This window comes from Pararge aegeria, chromosome 13 (genome assembly GCF_905163445.1).
Source record: "Pararge aegeria chromosome 13, ilParAegt1.1, whole genome shotgun sequence".
Taxonomy (NCBI): domain Eukaryota; kingdom Metazoa; phylum Arthropoda; class Insecta; order Lepidoptera; family Nymphalidae; genus Pararge; species Pararge aegeria.
Genome location: NC_053192.1, coordinates 6,509,975 through 6,521,438, shown reverse-complemented (window position 1 = coordinate 6,521,438; position 11,464 = coordinate 6,509,975). Strand labels below are relative to the sequence as shown.

The 11,464-nt window shown below is 36.6% G+C and overlaps 1 non-coding gene across 1 annotated transcript; it reads left to right on the top strand.

The window, feature by feature from the left end:
- Positions 1-10,268: 10,268 nt before the first annotated feature.
- Trnak-cuu lies at positions 10,269-10,341 on the top strand. The gene has a single exon. It is a non-coding gene; the product is annotated as a tRNA-Lys (tRNA).
- The last annotated feature ends 1,123 nt before the right edge of the window (positions 10,342-11,464 follow it).

Sequence of the window (11,464 nt, the reverse complement as noted above, 5' to 3'; positions counted from 1 at the left end):
TCAAGTCCTATCCCCACGTTGTGTGTCATTTGTCTGGTGGGAGGTTTAGGTCGTGGCTAGTGTACAGTCAAAGACGTACCACTAAGCGATTTAGCGTACGGTACGATGCCACGTATAAACCGTTGTCGGGTTTGTTGTAACTGACATTCCCCTAAGAGATTAGCCCTCTACCATCATAGACTGCATCATGGCAGACCTCCTCTTTGATAGGAAAGATTGTTTAGAGCTTACACCCATCAAAGAGCTCCATCACCTGACTGGCTTTTATAAAGATCAATACCACGTGTTTGTGATTTGAACCGGGACCGAAGGCTTAGGCTGAGATCTATAGAGCGAACTTTTGTTTGTTTAGTGTATATTTATTTTAAAAACAAGACAGATTTATGTCAGACATGTAACTTTGTCTAGTTATAACTTATTTATTCTTAGACTGAGCAACTCAAAGTAGATACCTACTTCATAGTTCTCAGCCTTATTGTGCTCGTCGAGACACGGGGGTGATAAACGCGAATACGTGGTTCTTAAAAGAATAACCCGTATTCTTTTAAAAAATTTAAACCGACCCGGAAATCAAATCCTTTACATCCGAGGTTGAATATGCTTACTAGTCTAGACTAGCAATGTAATTTCTAAGTCAAAGCACCACTCCGAACTGACAATAATTTCAAATACAATTTCTAAAAGCGATATACTTTACCTACGTAATCGCATAACAGCGTTTCCAGTGTATAATTATGTTAAATTTCACTTGAAAAGCAATATCCAAAGTGGCGCATCTTCCCAGTGGCGTCGCGGAAGCAATAAATCAGTTCAATCATAAAAATCCAATAAAAACAACTGCGTAATATGAAAAATTACTTCTTTAGAACAAATAAAATAAATAATATTATTTTGCATGCACGGTACACGGATTTTTCTGGTTATAATATAATAATTATGTGGTAAACAAGCTTGACACATGGATTTAAAGTCTAAGGACCTGATATCCGATCTGAGTTATGGTTTACCAGGATCATAGAGAGAAATAAAAATGAAAAAATGATAAAAATTGGAATATGTTTATCATTTTTTCCTTTTTAGCTATAAGCTCGAATAAAAGCCTGTATTTGTTCTTTTGAATTTTTTAAAAGACGGTTTAGTGTCAATTGGATAGCTAGCATTGCATCCTAACGAAATTAGTCTAGAATCCAGTCGTTTATATTGCCTACTTATCACAAACTGTGTCCGCGAATTTTTTGCGAGAATTCTTATTTAGGCCACTAATATTTTTTTACGATATTCAATCATCCAAGGTAAGAAATTAAGTGCAAAATACAAAATAGGAAAATTCATTGGAAATTTTTAAGGTATGTCATAATTGCCCGCCCTTATCAATGTAATACGCATCGCAGTTGATAGAAGAGCTGGCATTTATACAAAGGAAAAGTTTATATCAAAATCAAAAGCAAATTATAATTTGCAGTACCTACTAAATTAATTACAACAAGCACAATATCCATTTTGCTCATTACACTGGCAATAAAAGCCGTCACTCCAGCAGTAAAAGACGGTTGAACGATTCAATATGTTCACATTGTCATCGTACCGAGAAATGAACGTATGGACAGAATTAACTTTTATTATCATCGATTTCATAAATTGAAGCGACTACACCTCATAAACCCTTTGCACCAGAGATATTTGTTGCTTGTATGATTTAAAGTATTTCCATAGCTTATCAAATTTTTTTCCACAGGAGCTAAAGACACGATGCTAATCGTAGGCTTGATAGACGCAACGTTAATATTGCGCTGCAGCGACCTGGCGCGTATAAAATGTTCATCCGTAATACTCCTCCATATCACGTTCAGGGCACGTCTCGTTCCCGCTACGGTCTATCATATAAATTATTGTTAAAACTATAATCGAAAAATAATACCACTTCAAGCGATACATACACAAATTTAAAGAAAAGTTTAATCACATATAGTTTTCCGTATAACTTAGCCTGGTAATTAACTGTGATCGCTAGTAATCCTAACCTTACTACCGTATCAAAAATTTAAGAGTACATTGAAAAAGTTGCTACTGAGCAATATATTTTATTCAATTGATGAATTTCTGCTATTTAAGCCTTAGATCTAGATTATTTATGTTACGTAAATTGACCAAAATTTTGTATGTTTGGTTTGCCTGACTGGATATGTTGCGACTTTTATTTTGTAAGAACTTATTATCACATATTCACACCAATAAATTCATTTCATTTCATATCTAACATCTCACATGACACTAATTCCAAAACATAGATACAAAATAGAATCAATAACGTCAGTAACATCACTGTTTGCCATATTTTTCGATACATCAACGTTACCAACACTGAAAATGTCATAAAACTTGACGTGAAAAACCCCTTTTCGGCTCAGACATGTTAAATGGAAAGTCTGTGACACAGGTACGTAAAATATCAGACACGCCTTTTAATTCAAAAGCAATTTTCATAATCACCAATTTTAATTAAAGCTTTGCGCTTTGTCACTATTACCTTCCAACTTAGTCATGCAATAACCCCTATATAGATATTTTACTTTATATATCTGCATATTCATTTGCCTGAAGAAGTAAATGTTTTGTTTAAAGAGAAGTCGGTTGAGCTCTAGTATTCTACGTAAATAATCTAAATAAAATACCATATCATAGCGATGGTCGTTAACAACTCTGTTGGCAATAAAGTGTTTTTATCCAACTACATCTATTTTTTGACTTAGTGTCTATCTAGGATCCGAGCACAGAAAATATCATCTTACCAAACATATACTTTTACACAATTTTCAATTCCAATTGATTATGAAGTAAAAATTGGAAGCAGGCCAGTTGAAACTCTTACACATAGTTTGGTATAGTTAACACCGTTGATACAGCCCCGCTGACACGCACTTTCAATACAAACAACTGTGAACTCGTACCGAAGTTTATTTACACTGTAAATAAAGTGCGTTGCATTTAAAATACATTTTCGTAACTGCAGCGTACAGTGTTGTCCGGCCGACTGGTAACTGAATTTTATGGGCACTTTTATTGTGATTCGGTGCAATGAAAGCTTGCTGTTTTCGGAAATCGTAAAGAAAAATATTTTTATACTTAGTAGGTGAATTTGAAAACAATTTTATAGTGGACCCAATAGTTTAGCGGCCATTATAATCATCATGCAATAGCAAAAAATATATATATACTACGCCAATGTTCGAACGAAGCGTAGCTTGTGTTATGGGTAATTGGGTACTATGTATCTTGTAATGAGGCCCGCTTCAGCGGATGCACTTCGACCCTCCAGGATCTTTTGTGTTCGTAATTTTGTAAATTGGGTACTAAGTGTAACTATGAATATTTTTATGAATTATTAAAATAAATACTTATAATAAGCATATAAACACCCAGACACTGAAAAACAGTCATGCTGATCACACAAAAAAAATCAAACCCACAGCCTTGGACTCAGAAGCAGGGTCGCTGCCAACTGCGTCAATCGATCGTCAAAAAAGAACAATAATTAACAAATTAAAGGTACCACTGTTTACTCTCTTATTTCTCGGGATAAAAGGTAGCCTATGTTCTTTTCCATGTCAAAGGCCTACATGCATGCCAAATTTCATCCAAATTCGTTCAGCCATTTTTTCGTGATTGAGTAAGAAACATCCACACTTTCACATTTATAATATTAGAAGGATTAGAAGGATATTGGGCCGAATGATTTTATTTACCATAACATTGATATGCCGAGTAAAGAAGTTTAAAGGTAAAAAATTATAAATAAAAACCACTCCTCCGCTTGCGGACTCTTAAATACCTAAGCAACCGGCGGCGGTCAAGGCTCCAGAGTGACGTGCCGTTTCAAGAATTACTGCCTTCTGTATACGACCCTTGATCCAACTGTAATGAAATGATTTGAAGACCATTGACTGAAAAAACTATCATAACAACAATTGTCGACAAAACACTCCGCGGTAATCTTGTGACGAAGGTCCTAGTATTATTTATACTTTTTCGTTTTCAGCTTTCACCAAATTCATCATTCATTTTTTTTCAGAATTCATTTCAAAACTGTCATCATGTGGAATATAATAGAGAAAAAAATAATAGAAGGTCAGATGTAATATTGTTATATTATAGTCAGTGATAAACGTTCGATCCCATTAGAGCAATGCACTGCTATTTTTAAGAGCTGACTTCGGGTCACACCTAAAGCAAGGCATCTCGAAATCTATAAGGCTGTAGGTTGTGGATGGATTATTCTGGCTATTTTATTATGTCTATGCAAGTATTTGCCGTTAGCAAGATGAGAACACGCGGCGATGACAAGCTCGACATAGTATGTCTAGAATGCCATCTTTCAAAATGTGTTACGTCCATAATTGCACAGACAAAACCCTCGGTTTCCCCAAATAGGTCACCAAATTGTAACCAGGATACAGTATACACATGCGATTTGATCTATATCCGGTCCCGACAGGGCCTTGTAGAATCTGCCATGCAACTCCTTACTCTTCCATACCGTCACACGATCTGAGTTACTAAGTACTATAGGCTTGCACCAGTTCTCTTTAGTGGAGTATTCAAGGAATAGTGGAGTAAGACCCTTATCTACGACGTCCGACAACCTTATATGCACCCACATTCATTCTAAGAGAATGATCTCTAGGATTCGTAGATAAGAACTCCGTACTGGAGAAGGCATCACATCCCCCGCAGATGTCGGCAGAGTATTAAATTCCTCCAACACCGACGACGACGACGCCACTGCGTCTCATTTTGATCAATCTTGCACATAGTTAATTAGTATTTCCATTGTAAACTATTGATTTTTATAAAAACTGAATAAAATATCATAAGTTGGATGTGATAAGTAAATGAGATTAAAATCTGAGATATTCGACGGGTGAATTAATTATTATTATTTCAGTTAGCGATTATTTGTGGTTGTTATTTTGACGGCCGATTGGCGCAGTTTGCAGCGACCTTGTTTTCTGAGCCGAAGGCCGTGGGTTCGATTCCCACAACTGGAAAATGTTTGTGTGATGAGCATGAATGTTTGCCAGTGTCTGGGTGTTTATATGTATATTCTAATTATTTATGTATATTATTCATAAAGATATTCATCAGTCATCTTAGTACCCATAACACAAGCTACGCTTACTTTGGGGCTAGGAGGCGATGTGTGTATTGTCGTAGTATATTTATATTTATATTAATGCATCGTTCGATAATTAGACCGCCTGGTGGTCAAAAGTGGAACCATCTCATCAGTATTAGTATATTCAACGCATAAACTAAGTACAGACGTGTATGCTTACTCTTTACATGAAATTAATATGTAAGTAATAACGAACTTCGTTCCCGTTTGCACCACACGTATTTTGTGAAATTACGTAACACTCAGTAGCCATGCCGCTGCAAGACCTCAGATTGAAAGTATTAAATATAAAGGTTTTATAGGGAGGTCTAATTATCTGCAGGTTAATATCTCATAACTATTAGTTTATCTTCTTATGTAAAACATTACAAAAAACGTTAAAAACATTTCAATGGAAAAAAAAATCACGTGGAAAAAAATCTAGTATGAACTGGATATTTTCATATCATGTAAAGGACCTTACTGCCCGTTTGACTGCGCAAACTACGATTTGTACTAATTGTGCAAGAATGCCAGTTTTAGCCCATTACATTATTGTAATAGATAAACTACGAGAGCTTCTTTTTCTATTAGTTATTGTACCCTAAATACATATTCACTAGCTAATTTAATCGCACTTTCGCGCAAGCATTTTTAAACTGGGTATGACGATGTTCAGAGTTCTTTTTACGTGATTAAACTAATACTCAATGTTCTTGAAACAATAATTAAGTATTTACTTACGTTACTGGCTTTCATTCAAGTTTTCCTTTTCCAATAACCAAAAGTTCACTCGAACACGTAGGTTAGGATCAAAGTTGGGTGAATCAAAGGGATTCCCGCTTTCAAAGCATTTGCTTTGCGTGCGACAACAACCGCAAACTAAGCAGAAACCACCTTTTTAAAATCAGTGTTCAAATTAATACGTTGTCGAGATGAGTCAGAAATATCCGGGTAGGTAAACTACTCGTTTTGAACCTAATACTCACCTAGCTATAATATACTTATGATTAATTTTTATTTATTTTCAATGAGTTAACTCATTCAAAATAAATAAAATGTTATATCAGTTCGTTTCTTAGAAATTTATAGGAAATTACTCATTGTTATCTTCATTGTATCATCATTTCTTTATTGTATGACTAGCGAACCCACGCGACTTCGTCCGCGTATGAGTCAATCGAGAAGCTAGAATATTTTGACCCGGAATATCAGCTACCACTATACCATATATACCACTATATTTAAATCCGTTCAGTAGTATTCGCGTGATGCCCGGACAGACAGACAGAAAAAATTAAATAAAATATTTTTACATATAAGTATAGATTAATAAGCCGAACAACCTGTACCTAAGTATTTTAGCAGCGTAGTGAGTAAAAACTCTTAAACTCCTCTTTACTGCGAGGGAGCAGGGACCTCCTAAGAATAAGGATTATAATTCTGTACGAATAAAACAACAATATTATAATAATATTGCTTTAAGGTCTGATAGAAAGGCCCTAGGCGTATGATGGATATTAAAATCTTTATTAATAGTTAGGTTCTTACTTATTTTGAAATGTAATTAATCCTAGGATACAGCTACTACTAATCTACCGCCAATCTTCTTTAGAAATCTATCAAACTGTTAACTGTAAACCGTTTCTATGTATTAATTGTTTGATTATTCCGTCATTTTTTTTGGGTCCTATCCCATCCATAAGACCTACAACCCAGAATTACACTGGTTAATTACACAAAAGTTACACTGGACTATTCATTTGTAACTATGTACCTAGTATTTATTCTGCTCGTAACGAATACAGTTACTAACTGACCCGTTATTTTTTATAGCTCCATTATAAATGAATGTTAACTACTTACTTGAATCGCCCCCATCTTGTTTATTTGCCATATCCGGTATAACACAATGGTTAACATGCTTTACTTCAAAGTACTTCTTACATATGAACAGGGCGTGGATTTTTACTACAGTGTAATCGTAAAACACTCTAACCATAATTTGTGACTCAAAAAATGACAGACCTTGAAGTGCCATTTACCTCACGAATTGTTATTTAGGTATGCGCTGGTAAGGTTCCAATGACTTGGGCAATTAGAACCGAAGGGGCCTGCGACCATCGCCTAAAGCCCAATTTCATATTGTTGTTATTGTTTCATATAGAACAATGATAATTCCTATTTTACGGATGTCAAGGTATCTTCATAGTGTAAAACTAAATCATGCCCGCTGTTTGTACCTACGCTTGGATTTAAACTACGCAACTACACAATCATATCATCATCATATCAACCCGTTACCGGCCCACGAGCACGGGTCTCCTTCCACAATGAGAAAGGGTTAAGGCCGTAGTCCACCACGCTGGCCCAGTGCGGATTAGTGGACTAGTATCATATAAAACTCTATATTTGCGATGAAAACAACATTTTAAAGTACATAAAATTTAAATTTATTAATATTGTTAAATTTTGTATTATACACACATTTAAGAATCCAATAGAAAAGACAATCGAAACCCGACGGTCCATCACTATTGCTTATTGCGTATGATGCTGAAACACGACCTCGCAACTGCAATTGCAGCGCGCGTTGAAAGACATCTCCAGTCTTCACTATGTTGACAGACTCAAAGAATAGTAAGGTGTAAGCCTGTTTTTTTTTTCTCGTTGGGAAAACCACTACACCACGGGGAGGTGCAGTGGTTATGCCGGACTCTTACCGACTAAAACCCCACGGTGTTCCAACTCATCGCCTGGTGACTGGGTCTTGGGAACGCTTTCGCACACAACCACAACAAGGTGTAAGCCTAACCTAACCTAACCCTTTCCCTTGTATTAATAAGCGTAGCGTAACATCGGAATACTTTCACAGTGTTTTTCCATACCATTTTCCAACTGATAGTAATCAACTATTTTAAATTTCAGACTGTGAAAAACACTGCATATGCCATGTTTGTCACCGACGTTTTACAACGTCTATTGCCGTTTGAATCCCCTAAGTATAGATCTCCCCGGCGCATTGTTGAGCGCTTTAGTCTTATAAGTTGAAGGTCTAGGGTTCGATCCCTGGCAGGGCAATTTAGGCGGTGTCCATCTGTTATCCCTGTACAAAATATGCGATTAGTTTACAACTGTCATTTCCAAATGATGCGTTTTGTATGAAGACGCCGGTTGGCAACTAGTTTTAAAAGTTATAGAGTCGGTCCGGTGCACCACTGTGCATCGGACTTAACTCAGTTATATTTTAGAAACCATGTTATTTTTATTGGTTTTCAGTAAAGTCGATGCTTGTTTCGTAAATTATATGCTTCGTCCGAAGAGATTTGAAATATACACACGTACAGTGTTGCCTTAGCGCAATGAAAGTTGAAAGCCTAAACTAAAAATAAAAGATTTTTATTTATTAGATGAGGTTAGGTACTTTTCCTTTGTTCTGTGGTGTGTTCGGTTGCTCATTCACAGTTCAGTGCTCTGCCGAAGCGCACGTATTTTTTAAATATATCTAAATTTATATCTACTATACTAATAGGTACCAACTAGGCACGGCCCAAGAGCCGTGCATAGTAGGTACCTAGTACCGCTCTACCGATATAATACATGCCGCCAAGCAATTTAGCGTTCCGGTACGAAGCGCTTAGAACTCTATTACGGGTATAGCTTATAGCTACTGTAACCCTAACAGGTGAGCCCGCTACCGACTTAGATGATCCAAAATAAAAAAATATATAAAGGTAAATAAAACCCAGGTATAGGTAATCAGCAGTTGATTTCCATCGATCCTGCCATTCGTATGTAGGTATTTTATTATACCTACGAATGGCACGAATGAAGGAAGTCAACTGTGTGCTGCGTATAGGAAGCCAGGAGTTGACTTCTATCGTTCGTGCCACTCGTGTCGTCGTAAAAATACCTACCTACGAATGGCACGTACGATTGAAAACAACCTATACCTTGCTATAAGTAGCCAGCAGTTGACTTCCATCGTTCGTCACGACGATGTGGTTGTAAGCACAAATTCTATGCCCCTATACAGCAGAACAGGCGCCACGACGCTGTGTCCTGCTCAGTATTCCACCGTCGTGCGCCGCAGGAAGTGGCACGCATGACAGACAGTTAGATTAGCTCAGCAACACCAATGACCTAGCTGAGCTGTGCAACGACCACTATTGTAATGTTAAGCACATCACGGTTAAATCGCAAATAAGTAAACAGCTTTATATAATCCGTCATTGATTGAGCGTATGTCTAAGGTTTATTCGGGCAACAATGAACTTTGTCAGTCTGTACGTCCGTCTATCCGTCCATCAGAGCCCTAAAACTTTTGAAATGAAGAACACAATGGTGCTAGTTAATTTAACCCAAATCTCGGAATTAATATTGTTCTACAAGATAACCTTTGGCAAGCGGAGATGCAATCTAATATAAATATTATTGCGCCATCCTGTTAGGGGTACGGGCTATAGTTACGTTAAGCCCTAATATAAGGTTTCTACATGACATCGTACCGGAAACCTAAACCACTTAGCTACACGTCTTTATCAGTGAGGTAGTAACTAACCACGGCAGAATCCTCCCTACAGACCAGACTAGAGAAAATTTTGAAATTGACCTCCTTAAAACAAAGCGCTCACCGTGGCATAGAACCAGAGGTACTCAAATTTTTTAAATTTTTTTATATTATATATCTGCAATCAGTCGCGAGACTATAATCAGATGTGCTTGGTGAGTATTTGGCAGTTACAGACGAGGGAGACATTGCTCGACCGTCCGTCAATTATCGAGCACGTCAGCTTGTTTTAGGCGTGCCATACGTGGAGCTACTAATAATGAGCTAGCAAGACGGTTTGGGTGTTTGGCTAGGCGTTCTTTGTGTTGTTTGCAGAATCTGCCGATTTCCTCAAATGCCGTTGGCAGTTCGAGATATTGATGAATCTCGTCGTTGCGTGCGAACCAGGGAGCATCAGTGATTAATGTCTAACCTCAAATATTTAAAAATACTTGAGAGAGAGTAAAGCAGTGTTAAATTTAAAATAAGAAAAAAAACAAGAATAGTTTATTGTTAGACACATCGAAAATTATATAGACATATAAAAATTCATCTATCTAGATACCAGCCCGGCTAGCTCAGTCGGTAGAGCATGAGACTCTTAATCTCAGGGTCGTGGGTTCGAGCCCCACGTTGGGCGACTCTCTCTTTTAATCCAACTTTAATCACAAAAAGGTGTTAGTTATATAACTTTTCCCAAATTTGTATGTGTTGCGCAAAACGTATGACAAGAATTAAATGGCGTTTAAATATATAGTACGTAAAAATACTTTTTGAACAGTTTTTTCGTTTTTTACGAACAAGTTATGTTTTGTTATGTTCATATTTTCCTGATTACCTATATGCCCTTTAGTTTTTCGCATTAAACTTTAAATTAGTTCTTAGCTTATAATTGAATTTAAATACAAACCACCAGGGGGAGCCGCAGACGATTATTTTCACCCAGGAATTTTAATAGTGGTGTTAAAGCTTTGAACGTATTTACTTGGCTTCTCGACCGCCATTATCTTTTTATTCAAAGTAAAAATAAAACATCTATGAATCAATAGCATGAAATCAATACGAATTCCCACTGTTAAAGCGTTCAATACGTCACTTCCAAAAACCCTAACACTTACCTATAATAATATTTTTTCACATCAACCAAGGAAACACTTAAACCTCTAAAGTACTTTCGCTCGCCGATAAGAACAGTATGCTTGCTATGTGATTTATTACTTAACATTAGCTGGGTTATCTCAGCCATGTTTACTGCCTATAATACTTTGAAATAGCTTACTGATAAGCTTTTATCAACCACACTCACTCATCTTCTTTACGTTCTAAAACTTTGAAAATAATTTTAAAGCCTACTTATTTTAAAACTTGAGTTGTATCAGAGCTTATTGTGATACAGCTTGTCCGGGGAAGTATTACCTCCGTGCTTATTTCTGTCGCCAAGCAATAGTGTTGCAATACTATCTTCTGGGTCTTATGAACGTTGTTGCTAGTGTAATTACAGGTTTATTAGATTTACCACCCACATCTCAGGTTAATGGACACAGGGCGGCACGTTGCAGGATATTTTCTTTGCAAGCTTACCATCAGTTGGGCCATCTGTTTGGGCGTTAGGTTAGATAGAATTTTGAGTAGGTCACTACTCACTCCACATACAGTAAGTAAAATATATACTACGACAATACACACATCGAAAGAAAGAAAGAAAAAACATTTATTCATGTTAAGTGTTACAAACAGTACATCTTATAATAATAAAGTAACAA